General features: G+C 40.2%; 1 long non-coding RNA gene across 4 annotated transcripts in view; it reads right to left on the bottom strand.

Annotated features, from left to right (window-relative positions):
• The window catches only part of LOC120551718, a 41,532-nt gene that overhangs the window by 22,798 nt on the left and 1,780 nt on the right, over positions 1 to 16,954 (bottom strand). For 2 of the 4 annotated variants that reach the window (XR_005637907.1, XR_005637906.1), the window contains exons 2-3: positions 15,313 to 15,432; positions 13,965 to 14,064 (exon numbers count right to left, since the gene is read on the bottom strand). This is a non-coding gene — a long non-coding RNA (uncharacterized LOC120551718). Of the gene's footprint in view, positions 1 to 13,964; positions 14,086 to 15,312; positions 15,436 to 16,954 lie in introns of all 4 variants that reach the window. The other 2 variants (XR_005637908.1, XR_005637905.1) reach the window with 2 other exon arrangements.

The following is a 16,954-nucleotide window of genomic DNA, read 5'->3' as shown; positions in this document are numbered from 1 at the left end:
TCGTTTATTTCTCTGACTGAAACATCCACAGCTCCTTCCCCTGTTTCTGCTCACACAGGGATGCTGAAATCCCCCGCCTCAAATCGCGTCTTACATTACTGGCAGACATGCCGGGACTCGAGGTGACCTTAGCACCCAAGTTCTCATTACTGAAGTTTGAATAAAGGAGAGGAAGGAGGTGGGGGAGAGAAACAAACTGGAAGGGGACATGTGTTTGAAAATTTGCTTTCATCTTCATGTGTTACCACATACACCCAATGCTTTTTTAATAATGCAGCAAGTGCACAGTGTGCCATACATACTGATCCTAGAAGAGGACTTATAACATATACAGCAATGTGAATATTGTACAGATAAACCCCCTTTCACACACGTTTGGATTTTTACACTTATATATCTAAACCCCAAACCTGAGCCCAACATAAAGATAAAAATGTCATCCTTAAACCACTAAAACCAAGTCCTAACCCTTAAAACAGCCTCTGAAGAAGTCCACACACACACCACACACACACACACACACACACACACCTACACACACACTACACAAGACCAATGCTGCAGACTGAGGAAACTATAATTTATTTCTCTCCATATACCCATTTCAACATGGAAATCACAACAAAACATGTCCCAGTTTTCAAGCTACTACAGTAGTGTGCATAACGCTGTTAGCTCAGCAAAACAACAGACAACCATAAAATACTGTATCAGTACAGATTATTTTACAATTACAGTAAAAAAAAAAAAAAAACAAGGATCTGAAAAAAACTGAAAATACAGTGCAGAAAATACTAGACTTATCTGCTGCATTTTTATAGCCCTTAAACCTGATTGGTGTGTCTAAAATTAAGCAATCATATGTTTGTGCACCTGATGGCTGTTTCACAGATTGGCTCATAGGTGTGGTAATATGACAGTCAATGCTTTGGAATTTCAAGGAAGTGACATCATGATATACTTCTGTGTCTAATGTATTAAAGTGTGTTTGGTGTTTTGCAAATCACTGTGTGTATTGTTTTGCATAAAGTGTGAGGCTGACATTGTGCTTATAGTGGTGCACATCTGGCCAATGTTTTGCTCCTTGAGTCTAAGTTTTGATAAATGTGTAATATTAAGCAATTGGCAAAAACTGTAATCTTCACAGATGTGGAAGCCCGCACACACACACACACACACACACACACACACACACACACACACACACACACACACACACACACACACACACACACACACACACACACACACACACACACACACGTACTGTAACTACATTAATAAATTGTCTAATTACATTCTCAAAGCATGTGACAACAAATGCCTGAGCATGATCTGGAAACCACAAAACACACATAACATGGATTTCAAATGATGGGATTCAAATAGGCATGGGACTCACACACACATATGCACTCAGCTAATTTTCCCTACTTGGTAACATGCAATTAGATAAGCGAGTGTTCGACAAGGCACTTGGCACCCACACACTTCCATTTCAGAGCTGCTTTCATAACCGTAAAGCTCAACTCTACCGGTCCACTTTGACCAAACTCTATCAAACGGCGCCACTCATCCCTCTCCACCACAGGGAGTCACATCCCGCCCGCCTACTCAAAACCATCTTTCAATTCCCCTGCTGTCACACAATGTCTAACCCTAATGGAAGCGCCCCAGTGCCCCCAGAGTGAGCCATTAAATATGATCCGCTCACTCTCTGTTATGGAGCACTTGAAAATTGCTTTGAAAATCCAATCTGTTCTTTTTCAGTAGTGGTTGTAAAAAGTCAATATTAAAGAGTTGGGCAGTTCGATGACTTTGATTAGAATCTCATTCCCAAATGACATAAGTGAAAACACGTTCTTTAATTATGTTTTTGAAATGAAAGCATTTTTTTTTTTGCTGAGCAGTCCAGTAGAAGAACCGACTAATAATTCAAGAATTGAATATAAGAACTTGTCTCTGTAATGTCAGTATTTTTTTAGGGAAAAGAGGAAAAGGCTGTGACTTCAGCATAAGTTCAAAACATACACCAACATTTCACCACCAGTGTCATTTTATTTGCAGTAAAACAAGGTGATGGCGCAGTGGATATGACGCATGCCTTTGGTGTGGGAGACCCAGGTTTAATTCCCTACCAATGTGTCCCTGAGCAAGACACTTAACCCCTAGTTGCTCCAGAGGCGTGTGACCCCTGAATAGCAATTGTTAGTCGCTTTGGATAAAAGTGTCAGCTAAATGATATGTAATGTAATAAATGACCACCATCTCCTCAACAACGAACACCTTTCTAAATTGATAGGGTGCAAGTTCAAGATATAAAAAAATAAGAATTTTTAATAAACTGAAGGTTTAATTGCTCCTTTATGCCTATTTTTTTTGGGCTGCTGTAGGAGAATGTGCGTGGGGGTCATTTGGAGCGTTTACGTGGCTGTTTCTTTACACTTGCACTAAAACTTGTAATCATTTTTTCTTCTTCTTTCTACCGAGAACGTAACTCAACGCACCAGATGGTTTGTTTCACAGAACCGTCTGAGAAGCCGTCATTGGAAACTGTTTGGACAAGGGGGGGCACTTTCAAAACATACCTAGCAGGTGATTGAATGAACCATCCATCTATCAACTCTGCCATTGGTGTTTTGAACGAAAAGTCGCAGACGTCACACACACCTTAACCGTGCCCATAGCTGCTAGTAGCTCCTCAACAGACGCTGATTGGTTTGGTTAGCTGGTAGTTCAGACACAAACTCATTACTTGAGGCCTGACAAGAGGGTTTTTTCGTGTGATATTGCGAGAATCCAGCTGCCATGCAAGGTAACCTAGAACCTGCCTCCTGACAGAAGTTTAATCAACCAACAGCTTTCTTGACAAATAGGACTGCACAAGGCCTTGTTGCCATATTGGCAGGTGTGGCGGATTGCTCCTCTGCACACTGTATTTAAGGAGAAGCACAATTACAGTTTCAGGCTGATGAAATTTTTTTTTAGAACTGTGATTATCTCATCTTAAAATACATTAGCCTAACCATTGAATAATGCATCCAGGACAAGTTTTCACAGTGAAGCATTGTTATTAATTCTGGGTGGTCAGAGGTTTACTCTCTGCAACAGCCGCTTCTGCCTACTCATTGCTCTCGCTTTGGATAAGTCAGCATAAGCTGAACCCTTTTAGAGGTTTGATTCTCTCTGCAGCCAACCCCACTAAAGGTGGATGCACTGCACTGCGGGACACAAAGAAATGTGTTAAGTGTGCTCCCCAGAGGCACCAGCTGCATATTTGTTCATTAAGTTCATTGCACTTGTGGTTTTGACTCTCATAGTCGCAGCTGAATGTGTGGAAGGGCACCTTGAGGGTCGGTGGAGGGCTGCTGCCCTTCGAGAGGCTGACAGAGTCATTTATCAAACAGGAAAGGCCATGAATTTACTGCACCCGCTGTCTTATCCGCATGTTTAACCCCCTGCACTCCTAAAACACACACACACACACACCACCTGCCCCTGCAATGTACGCAAGGGGATCCAGATCTGATGGAATTAGAGTGAGATAGAGTGAGAGAGCGAGGTAGAGGTAGAGGCAGACAGGGAGAGTTTATTTAATTAGGGGGAGACAGGAAGAGGACTGAGTGACATCATTTCAATGTTGCCCCCTCCCCCCCCCAATACAGTTCACTGTCAAGAGCTCCATCTGGTAGGCACATGACACACACACACACACACACACATTCATGTCAACACACATATACTGCCATTCAGTATCCACAGGGACACACAGACCAACACACACGCTGCATGCTTTCTCACTGAGTCAGTAGATTAGACACAAAAAAAAACGCTCACACATCCGAGCTATTAATCAGCTCCTTCATTTCCACCTTATGGCTCCGACATTCTGCCCATGTTACTGTTCATGTAGGGGTCCATCAAGCCAGCCCTGACACCACGTCACGCACACGTCAGATAATGTACCACGTGAAGACACCGCCTGTGTGGATCAATTTAAAGGATTAAACCAAGTTGTTTTTGAGGGGACAGAGAATGACTGGCCTGACAGAAAAGGATTTCAGTTTCCTGAGAAAGTGAATTCTCTGTTGCCCCTTTTTCACGATAGCCTCGGTATTAACACTGAATTTAAGGTGGTGATCAAAAATGTTTGATAAAAGAAAACATACAACATACAAACAAACACAAACAAGCTGCTCATGGGTCGCACAGGTAGCGTGAGCACCGATTAGTCCCGACCAAGTGCGTTTAGATAACAACGGCAAAGGTACACGCCCAAGCGTCCGTATTTTACGCGATAGGCGTGAGAATGTGTTGCAAAAATTTGACATGATGATGGCATTGATATGAAAAGTCGGGGAATCGGAGTTTGGTACAGACATCAACATCTGTACCAGATGTCATGGCAATGCATCTAATAGTTGTCGAGATATTGCAATGACAACCAACGCAAGAGGAAAAGTCATATATTGGGTCAGCCTGTTAGCATGCTAACATTTGCTAATTAACATTAGGCACAAAGTACAGCTGAGGCTGATGGGAACATCATTAGTTTCATTTGACAAATCAAAATTTTGATCTGATGTTGGCGCTAGATCAAAAGTCAGGGGATCACCAAAGTCAGTAGTAGTTTCATCCCTATGAATGTCTTTACACAATTCCATGGCAGTCCATTCAACAGTTGTTGAGATATTTTAGTCTGGACCCAAGTGACTGACTGACCGTCCAACCGACCGACCAACACTGCCATCACCAGAGCTTCAAGCATGGCTAAATGTGCAATTTTAGCTACCAGGGGACACATGCATGACTGATTGTCTCTGTCCTCTCTCTCAGTAAGCCGAGAAAATGGGCCAATCCCTTTAAAATGTGGTGTATTTCTTTAAAAATCCAACCATCCCCCCTTTGGAGTCTACGGAGCTTCTGTAGTTTATCTGCAGAGTCCCAGGAGTGTAAGCCAAAAGTGCGTGTATTTTTAAACAGGACAGTGTGTTGTGTGAATGTAGGAGCCCTTCTCTATTGTGTGTCAATGTCTGTATGGGAGTATATGTGTTGTAGGTGCAGTATGTGTCCAGTTGTATGAGTGCTAAGAACGTTTCCTTGCCTGTGTGTGTGTGTGTGTGTGTGTGTGTGTGTGTGTGCGTGCGTGCGTGCGTGCGTGCGTGCGTGCGTGCGTGCGTGTGTGTGTGTGAGCGTGAGCGTGAGCATCTCAGCATGGGCAGGATAGAAGGAGCCTCAGTGGAGAGCCACACAGGAGGTGAAGTGTTCAGTGAAGTGTGTTTTTTGTATTTCATAGTGTGTGTGTGTGTGTGTGTGTGTGTGTGTGTGTGTGTGTGTGTGTGTGTGTTGTGGGAGGACTGAACCTCCCATTGCTGGATCAGTGGCTAACCACAGGGGATGAGGTGTCCATGAAAGCTGTCAGTGAAATCCAGCATGACTGCATTTTACACAAGAGCAGTCATGATCGGCTCTGTTTATACAGATGGAAAATATGACATATTAGTTAATGAGAGAGACATTTTTACTGTGTCAATGAGAGAGACATTTTTACTGTGTCAATGAATTAAATCTCCCATTAATGCACATTTGATCTGTTGCTTGAGGAGATTTTAAAGCCAGATGTCCTACTGAAGGTTTTTAACGTGAAACTAGACTACAACAAAGTGTACGTTGAAAAAAAGCATTGGAAAGGTGATTCTTTTTTATGTATCACAGAAAGCCAAGCCACACATTGCTAACTGTTAAGATTCAGATTTAGGCTACATATTAGGTACTCAGTTAACTGATAAATGTCTGTGAAATATAAAGCTAGAGCCAGTAATAAGTTAGCTTAATTTAAAGTGCTCCTAATTTAAAGTGCTCATATTATGCTCATTTTCAGGTTCATAGTTGTATTTAGAGGTTGTACCAGAATAGGTTTACATGGTTTAATTTAAAAAAAAACACCATCTTTTTGTTGTACTGCACATTGCTACAGCTCCTCTTTTGAGTTACCCAGTGAGGCATCTCACTTCTATTCCATCTTTGTTGGGAATCACACATGCACAGTAGGTAAAGACAACTAGCCATTTAGAAGCAGAGTATGAGGGCATGCCATGCTAGCACCTCGGCGAGCATTATAACGTGTGTTACAAAGTGCTGCACGTTTGTCACGGAAGTAAAGGCTGGACTACAATAGAGCTGTTTGGAGCAGTTGGTGAACAGTGTTTTCTGTTGGCTTTTTCACTTTGTAAACCTATAACGTGCACAAAAAAGATAAATAACACAATAAAGGAAAGGGAAAAAGCCAAAAAGCATAATATGAGCACTTTAATGTTGAAAGTCTTATATGGCTTTATGAATGGCTAGTACTGGTAATGAATTGCAGAACTGTGGTTTCACCACTTAAAAGGACCGACAGATTATTTTAAACCCTGCATCCCATCCATCAAAGTAAACCGAACTGATCACAACAAACACACACATTGGGCTTCTTTTCTGTGCATGAAAATGCTGCGGTGGCATTACAGGATGACCTCGGGGTCATCCTTAGACAGGTCGGGGACACACAAGAAATGCACCTAGCAGCAGGAGCAGAAATCATCAGGGAAGCTGTAAAACAGCAGGAAAATGGTTTTGCTCATAACGCCAAGGTACAGATTATTTTACAAACATGTCAGAGCGTAAGGGTGCCATTATGGGTAACACGTTCTAGCGGGTGGAAATGGAGGGATCACGGTGGTTTCGCCCGCAATAAACTCCCTTGATAGCAAATGCTTGTAATGGACTGCACTGAGGTGAGACGTGATAAAAAAAAAGAAAAAAATGCAGCTATAGTGAGCACCACAGAGAAACCCCTTCTGCTGCTGCTGTTGAAATTGAGTTTCTCTTGGAAAATTGCTGATGTTGTATTACATTTATTACATCACTCCGACATATAAAACAACAGAGGATCCTGCCAAAACAAATCTCCTTTGACATTTATAGATATTAAGCAGAAAGCAAATAATGAAAAATCTAAATCATCTTCTGGACATTTCACAGTCACAGTTTCTACTTAAACACACGTTGGCCTTACAAACAACATTAGCACAGTCGTGAGAGGCAAGACATCGTGCTGCTCACAGAAAATGACTCTCCGGAGAAAAATTGAAGTTCAGCGGAGCAAATAAACAGACGGTTTGGGGGTGAGAGGAAGAGACGGCTCTTTGATGTCATGAAATTAAAGTTTGTCTTGTCTGCTCTGCTCTGTAGATATATGAAGACGAAGGGTATTCATTTTTACTTTGGAAAGAGTGTCTCTGCACACGTGCATGCCAAGTGAAACTGCAGGAGTGCCTCCACGATGTAAGCACAGTGATAATGTAATGTATAAATCCTTTGTGACAGTGCATGCTACGTGTGTGCGCTGACACATGCTGGGGAATAGAGTCAGCTGCTTGAGTTCATTACTTCCTCAGGGCCCAGTGAGGAGGGTTAGCTGGTCAGTTTGCACAGAGGCTAGTGTTTCCATCAGTTCTACACACTGACACAAAGCATTCATCACAATTACACAGTCACCATCATTTTTAATAGCACTGTTATATGGACTGCAAAAGAAGCCTGCAATTAGATTGTGACATTTTTCATGTTTATGGCCTGTGACACCGCAAATGTATTTTACAAATGGGAAAAGACTGTTAAGGGAAACCATGCATGTAAAACAATTAGAGAGCAGGTTTTAACTCTAAATCAAATGATCGACAAAGGTCCAGTATCTCAGGGGATCCTGTGTGATAAAGATCACAGATACCTTCTTACACTGGGGAAATCAATCAACGTTGTATTACCCACATTTGGTCTTATCTGTGATTTAAGGCGTATACATCAGCACCTCTGACCCTGAATTACTAATGCCGGTGTTGGCATACATCTGGAATATGGAAGCAACAATTTATCGACTTGACTGCCATCAGTCTTGCAAAAGACGATGAGATTCGCGGATGGCAGTGGCGGATGTTAATCTGTTGGGTCGCGTCAATTTTGTGCTGGCTAAATGATGGTTATTTGCGGTCTAACTCAGACAAGAGTAGGAAGCATACCCAGCTGCTGATTCGGAGAAGAAGCCACTGGCACAACTTTCGCATGAATTTAAGAGGGCAACAGGTTTGTATTCATCAATTTGTTATTCTTGCTTTTCTAATCACTTTAATATTTACACTTCATTTATGTTTCACAAAAAGAATGTTCTTGTTGGGCTATGCAAGTACTGAAACATTCTTCTCATTAAGTAGGTAATTGTACAGCAGCTAAAAAGGCTTTTGAAGCAGTTGTTTATAATAAAAAAAAGAATCTTCATTTGAAAGAAGGTTATATTAAAGGTTGTTTCATAAATGATTGGATATGTGCTCATTCAAAGACAGTATAATGACGATTTATTTGTTTCCCTGGCACAAAAGAGGGAATAAATAACAAAATTTAAAAAAAATTTAAAAAAAATTGCTAGCGACCAAATTGTTATTTTATATCAGTCCAGAATTTCACAATCAGTGCATCCCTAATCTGGAAAATAGCCTTTCCACTGCTGCTGATTGTTGAAGATTCTAAAGAGATGGAGAAGAGGAGCATGATGGAGGGGAGGGAGGGAGAAGAATGTAGGCTGACATATTGAGAGAGAGAGAGAGAGAGAGAAAGAGAGAGGGGGGTAGAATGAAAAGGTAGACATGAAGGGAATAAACGGAGGGGTAGAGAGGATGTGGAAGGGAAATAAGAGAAAAAGGAAAAAGCGTTTTGAAAATGATACACATACAGAGCTGCTGCACTGCAAAACACCTGCAGTGACACTGAAAGCCAGCTGCAAACATACAGATTGATAAGTATATGTATGTGTATGTATGCGTGTACTTGTGTGTACGTGTGTGTGCAGTGCAGCGTTACAGGCAAAGGTAAACATACCTATAAAAGCAATTTCACAGCATCTGCTTAGAAGAATGAGTTTGTATAAAACCACAGGCGGCACATATACTGTAGAAATAAGTGATTTTGAAGACACAGCTGCAACTGTGATAAAAAAATAAAAATAGAACCTTGCCAGATACTGTGGGGCAAATACCTGATCTAGGGAAATATGTCAAAGTTTTGGAGCCCAAAACCCTGCCTCACTCTAACAAATACACACTGTGACAGCTTTAACACACACGCACACACGCACACCACTCTCCTCCGTGTTGGACTGTGTGTCATTGGTGAACTGACCTTGATGAAGTCTAGGTACAGTAGGAACCCCCCATCAAACCCTCAGCTGCAGATTGTTTTTTAGAGAGGTTGAAAGGAATTAGATTTGAAGGGTTTCAATACAAATGAGATTTGTGTTTTCCATGATAAAAATAATTGTGGAACCAAGGTTTGAAATGGGTTCCAACTTTAATGCTACAAGGTTACAACAGATTGTGCAATATACTGTCTGTACAATAATAACTACAGAGTCTAATATTATTAATCAGTGATATCGTGGTATGGTATAATATAATAAATAGTCCTGCACATAACCCCCATAAAATGGTGAACTGTTTTTCTACAGATTGTAGACTGTTTCCAGTCTTTATACACATTTAAGAGAACTGGCTGCTCACTGTAGCTTCATATTTAATGTACAAACATGGCAGTGGCACTGGTGTTATCATCTAACTTTCTAACTTTTTTTCCAAATGTCAAACTAAAATTTTTAATTTAATGATGAAAATCATTAAAAGTAATCATGCAGGTGCAAGTATGAGTAGTGTTCCTGTTTCTTTTGATACTGTACTATCAAAGCAAAGTCCATGCAGAATAAATCCTCCAGAATTCCTGCAGCAAATTCAGAGCAGAAATTTAAATTCCTACAGGTCCTTAAAATATCCTGCAAAATGATTACCAATCTGGTAAAATGATCAGCCCAAATCCTGTAGGTTAACAGGATTTAACCTGCAGTAATGACCTTTGGATTTTTGTACTGTTAGTATTGATCAATACTTACAATATAAAATAACTGAGCCATACACTGGTCAGATTTTCTATTTATTTTGAATCCAAAAACAAAAAACACAAAAATCTTTCCTTTTTTTTTAAATGAGTTCAAATGAAGTCCTTTTTTTGTCAGTTATAGAGAAATCATGTTTCTATTTGGTACAGTTAGATAAGAAATTACAAAATGTCTTGCAGAAGTTTGATAGATAATCCACTGCAACAGTAAAGAAGGTGCAATTTGAGGATGAAAACTGCAGGATGAAAGAGACATAAAAGAGACAAATTAGGCAGAAGGAGGGAGCAGAAAGTGAGTCCAGAAAGAATAATTTTGTCATCTTGAGACATTTAGTATGTGCTACACAGTTTGCTCAGATTCTTGCTATTAGTCACTGAGACAAAGGTGGAAGTGCCATTTTGGAGAAGATCAATTCATGTAAAAAACAAGAGAGGAGGTATTATGTGGAGACTGGAGGTGAGGAAGGAAAGAGGAGAAAACGACGGGCAGGGACCCTCGCAGACCTAATTCAGTTTCCTCTGCCGCAGAGAAGATCACTCCATATCAAACAGTGGACAACCCCATTTAGCAGGTGCCAAAGAACCTGATGGGCTTAGCAAGGATTAGACGGCAAGCACTAAAAAGTTCACTGGCTGTAATAAGTACAGACAGAGCAGGGTTAGCTGAGTCTGAAATGATGGTTCAATAACAAAGCCGTCTCATGCTAAAGTCCCGAAAGACACATACAGCAAATTGCAAGTTTCAGTCTGCTTCCAGAGATCTGCAAAGCAATTACACCAACTATGACGTTGTTGTCTGTAACGACACACATCAGAACAACAATACTGTCACTGAGGCGGTTGTTTCTGATCATCGGGATTTGCATAAGAGGTTTAAGGATTATTATATTTTATGTCATTAAGTCATCCAGGTATTTGGTCATAAAACAAAGTATTAGACGTAGTAAGTTTAACCTAATGATGGTGCTACATGAAAAGTCCATCAAAGGTTGGTACAGAAATCAACATCTGCAATAAAAAAAAGTTTTTACTTTCTTTCTATTCACTCTTGGTGAGTCAATCTCCTGTCTTATCTGTTCTCTCTCTACTTAATCTTCTGTAAACAAAAATTAATTCTATATTCACAGGTTTTCAGAAAAAAGCCTGCCTTTAGAAATGAGTCGTATTTCTTTCTTTTATGTTTTTTCCAAAAGCATAAAATACTTGCAGCTGTTTATTTAACAAATTATATTTTCATCAGGAGACCACATTGACATGTATTTCTTACCAATCAACCAGTACGGTTATCTTTAAAAACCTTTCTGCAGTATTTTTAGTATTTTATTTTGCTCTAAGCTCTTACTGAACACTTTATCATGGCCTTGTTTAATGACCGACATATCCTTGTGGATAAGGGTGCTCTACAGCTTTGACCCAGGCATTACTTTCTAAAGGGTGTGTCCCTATCAGTCAACTAGAAGTCTTAGTTTATTTTGCTCCGTGTGACTTTCTCTGGGTAAGTGCCGTCAACATCCCAAAAAATGTTTACTTCACGGTTAAGACATTCTAGAGAGCTTTTGGGCTGTCAACAGTTTAATGCTTTCCAAGCTGTCTGAGCACCTCGGTGATGCATGGCATCAATCAGAGCCAATACAGATGGTCATGATTGTAACTTAGTAGTTTGTTTTGTCGGCTGGATAAAGAAATAAAATATTTTTGAGAGCAGAATGTACTTTATTGTGATAGTGGGAATATCTGTGTTATAGGGTGCACTGTTCTCAATGCAAAAGATTTATGCATTTAGTTAGAATTTTGACTAATGAGTCACTTTGTGTTTGTTTGCCCACAAGGATGCTGTGTAGGCGTTTCATTCCTAACATCTCGAAAAAGTACATCTGTGAGTTGATCTGCTCAACTGTTTATTATGGTGTTTGGTGCACTGTGCAACAACAGAGCACACATAATAGAAGAGACAAATAAGCCCAAGTTTTACAGCAGGTGTAACTGCCTCACACAAACATATGTTGTACATACATTTAGGGGTGGGAATCACTAGAGGCCCAACAATACGATATGATATCATCACGATACTTATGTCACAATACGATATTATTACTATTTTAAACATGCAACATTGCGATATTTTGCACCATCTTAATTTTACCAACTTCCTCGTGCACGCTGATGGTACCAGACGATAACCCCTGCTGACCTCACCATAAAAAACTGAACTGCACCATCTAGTGGACTGAAAATTATTATTCTAATACCGAAAAGTTAAATTCTCATGTACAATTTATATAACAAAAGATCGATACCTGGTTTCCGTGAATTGATACAGTAAAGCCACGGAAAATATCCCGATACTATATGTATTGATCTTTCGCCCCCTACCCACCCCTACATACATTGCAGTTTTTCTTCACCTTCCATTAATCGAATGCTTGTAATTGCAAAGCATATTGGCAAGATGAATGGATTAAAAATCTGAATTTCCCACACCATAAACTGAGACATGGAGTTTAGACTAATCCCTTCATGGTTTGAGATTACATTTTGGGTTTCTCCGAACCTCACTCAGGTACAGAACTTTGGCTTTAGATTATCAAGCAGCTCAACTGCCACAATGATGGAGGTCTGTTACCTGGATATTCAGAAAGACAAGGTCGAGCAAATGTTACTTTGGATTCATTTCAGCCAAACAAATTGTGGTCCTCTTGTCTTCTGTGAGAGTAGTTATGCCAGATCCACGGCTGTATGTAGTCTAAAAACCCCTCTGGGTGACTTGATGGTCAGGGCTGGCCTAAATGGGTTTCGCTCTCTTTCCAGCAGATGGATTGAACAGCAAGAAGATGATAAACAGGCTGAAATGATGGATGCAAGAGGGATGAAGATCTTTCAATCAATCTGTCATCCGCAGTTCCCCTCTCATCCGCAGGAAACAGGACTGATGTCATGGTCGATACAGGCAGGCTTTTGTCACTGGGAGATATGTGTGTGTGTGTGTGTGTGTGTGTGTGTGTGTGTGTGTGTGTGTGTGTGTGTGTGTGTGTGTGTGTGTGTGTGTGTGTGTGTGTGTGTGCGTGTCTGCGTGCGTGCATGTGTGTGTTTATGCATGCATGTGGTGTACACTACCTGCTTTTGTCAGAGGGCGGTGTAGGAATGGGAAGGATATGAATCTGTTTGTGTTTGTTTGTTGTAACTGAGGTGTGCGAGTGTGTATGTGTGTGTTCGAATGTGTCGTGCTGGAGTTAAGTGGGCAAACTGTCACCATCTGCTGCCTGGAAATACCGACTGACACTACACATCAGACAATATAAATGCTCACTTCAGCAGTTGGCTCAGTGGGAGCAGCTCTCCTAATCCAAAACGTGTGCTACACAAGTGTTTGCTTGTTTGATCTCATTTTCATTTTTCATTTAAATTCCCCTACAACGAGATCACCTCCCAAAAGACTTCTTTTATTACTTAACAGGCTTTTTAACAAGGGCTATATTTAGATATGTCACAGTAGGGACAGCACAGGTATACATAATAAAATGAATGATGGCTGAATTCCATTTAACTGCTTCAGTTTCAGGCTCTTGGTGTTGTATTGCAATGACTTACTGAGACAACTGAACAGAACAGAGCCATAGTTAATGTGACATCTGTGCTTTTCCTTCCTCAGTCAAAATGCCTAAAACTCTTCTATTTACACATTTGTCCATTAGGGATCAAGTATAGTTATAATAATAATTACATAATAAAATTTAAAAGAAAATGATGTAATAATATGATGTAAAGACTCCTAAGACTTTAGGTTGGTTGTAAATGATTTAGTCAGAACACTTCAATATGTACTCCTTCAAGATTTTCTATGGTTTATTTTTCTAAAGATATTACCTGTTGCATTTAAGAGTACATTAAATAACGTTTAGCACTAAAAGCTGCATCTGTAGTCATTTTTTTTCTTTTAAAGATTTTTTCAAATCCAAGGTCATGTTGAAAAACTAGTCTACACCCACCTCAAAGGGGGAGGACAGCCTCAACGCACCATTAGTTTTGGGGAATCCTCCATCTCATTTGGGGATGACTTGCAGCTCCAGCCTCCTTGTTTTTAGTCCCCTGGAAATACACATTGGTAGGCTGTTGGATTGGAAACAGCATGAGTGAAAAAATCTCAAAGAGCTTTCAACCGCAGTTATTTGTTCTGTGACCATTTGTGTCACCTGAGCCAACTTTTAGCCACTCATGCGGCGTGTCCCAAATCCATATTACATACTATTCTAAGCAGGTTTTAAGGGTGTAGTGTGTTCACACTGGAAGAAAAAGACACAAAATAAAGTATACTCAAAGCACACAGTATGCATACTGAATACGTTTGATATTTGAGTGCTGTTGATGCATACTACATTATTCTCCCACAATGCAATGCACAAAGGAAACATAGGAGAACGTGGGTGGTGGAGTTTCATGGAAAACTAAAACATAGATATTGAATCGGAAAAACATTTTCAAAAGTTGCAGTTTGATTGACATCCAACTTTTTGCCATTTCCTCTTAGCATAAAATGATAAGGTACTGTTTGGTGGCATTTCAGTATACTAATTGCTAAAACTGACAATTAGTACTGTATATAGTACATACTGTATATAATTAGTATGTGATATAACACAGTTGTAGAGGTGAGATGCAGTATGTGGACCTTTGATTTGAGATTATTTTATCGCACACAAGAAAACTATTATTCAGGAACTATTTAGGACTGCTGATGTTTAGATAAAATACTTTGTGAAAATGGACGTGGATTTATAGGACAATGATCAGAAACAGCACCAGCCTCAATACAGTAAATGTAAAATCAAGTAATGTGTTGATTTAAAGGTCCCATGGCATGAAAATGTCACTTTATGAGGTTTTTTAATATGCATTCCCCCAGCCTGCCTATGGTCTCCCAGTAGCTAGAAATGGTGATAGGTGTAAACCGAGCCCTGGGTATCCTGCTCTGCCTTCATTATGGCTTTCAAACGAGCAAAGTGGCAGTTGGTCAAGGCCACACCCCCGCCCTCCACCTTGCCCCCCCTCTCTCCTCCTCAATAGCTACAGACACAGAAATGACACATACTAAAGAAAGCTCATTGTGGGACTGGCTCTAGTGGCTGTAATTCTGCACCAAGACTGAATTTCGGGAAAGAGACTTCAGATACAGTATTAGGGGACCACTAAGGTCTATATAAAAGCATCCAAAGAGCACCATGTCATGGGACCTTTAAGGCAAAAACAATGAAATACAAAGATAGAAAAACAATATTTAGCTTGCCATAAATAACATAATCAGAAGGTAAACCTAGGTACCTCTGATGTGAATCATACCTGCTGGATCAGTACATATTCTGAAGTGCACAACTCAGAGAGTTAATCCCACTGTAGCTCCGAAGCAGTCTCGGAGAAGTTGGCAATTCATCTCAGCAGCAGGAATCTATAGCCAGAGTGCTGCTGGGAAGAAAGCCAGAGAACAAAATTGATTAGCAACATTATCACCTTTATTCCTACTGATTCTGTACACACCTTACGAATACACAGACATCCAAGGTTATTGCAGGTTTTTTTTTTCGGTTCAATATTGGCTGCTGCACTCAGAGCGAACAATGAATTTTTCAAGGCCTTGGATATCCCACATAAAAACAAGAGTTTTGTTTTCTTTCCAAGCAAGCCAGGCAGTATTGCTTTGTGATTTATAAGAATCTGAAGGACTCTCTTGTCAACCTCAAAGCCAGGTTCCTCTCTCCTGCTCCAGCTAATAAACATATTTCAGTGAAAGAAGGCTCCTAAAAAAGTAGGGGAATTGATTGGCTCTCTCTGAGGCAATCAATCCTCCTAAAATATCTCATTTGGATGTGGCCTTTATTAAATATTTTTTCCTTTGTTAACCTGCTGTTTTGTTGATGTTATCTACATAAAAATAATAAACACACACAAAAACATCAAATTACACTCAGCACAAAGAAATACTCCTACTTACCAAAGAATAGGTTGGCAATGACAGTTTTGGCTAAGTTTAACAATTGCTGAGGTAAAATGCAAGAAACAACAAAAAAACATCCAGGCTAGTACTGCCTAGAGTCAAATGTGGTAAACACACAGGGTGTGCCATGTTGTAATGGTTGTGTCCAATACATTAGCAACATTTGCAGAAGTCCCTCCCTAATTCACCATTTAAAAAAATAAAATAGTTTGACATCTTGAAAAAAATCACTTTTCTTTGTCACGGAGAGTTCAATAAAGTCAAATAAACCAAAATGTCAAACTATTGCTTTAATCTGCAGGGAGAACATGCAAACTCCACACAGAAAGGCCTGGGCCGACCTGCGTTTGAACACAGAACCTTCTTGCTGTGAGGCAGAAGTGCTAACCACTGAGCCACCGTGCTGCCATTTAGAATGGTAAATGAGAAAATCTTTTTTTTTTATTGGATTTATTTCATAAAATATTGTTTAAGAATGAGTTCTGTGCTGAGTTTTGACTTTTTCAGGCCCATGCTTGATCAAAATTTGGATCCTGATCAAAGCGCGAGACTATTTCCCCTTCCAGAACTGCCCATTCAGCTGCATCATCTCATATCCAGCGTGTTATTACTCAAGCTAATCTGCCTTGTATAAGCAGCTTCATTGTTAGCCTGCATGTCAGTCACATTGTGGGCAGCTGTGGCACCTGAGCCAGAAGGCAGAGCGATGCAGGTGATTAATGCTCGCAGGACAGAGAAGATAATAAATAAACAAAACCAGCCGCCCATTCGCTGTTCAACGAAGCAACGGCTGCCTCCTGCCATCTGCTGTGGAAATAACTTTGCTGCTGCATCTTTGTTGGCATCAATGTGACAGGATGATCTATAAGAGATGTAGAGCTAGTTTATGTTTGAAGATTGATGTACTTTACATAACGGTTTGTTTACAGTATGTCAGTAACCCCGGGTGTGTAATGCACCGATGTGCTGCATCAAAGCTATGAGTCAGGC

This window comes from Perca fluviatilis, chromosome 21 (assembly GCF_010015445.1).
Source record: "Perca fluviatilis chromosome 21, GENO_Pfluv_1.0, whole genome shotgun sequence".
Taxonomy (NCBI): Eukaryota; Metazoa; Chordata; class Actinopteri; order Perciformes; family Percidae; genus Perca; species Perca fluviatilis.
This window is presented reverse-complemented; position numbering and strand designations above follow the sequence as displayed.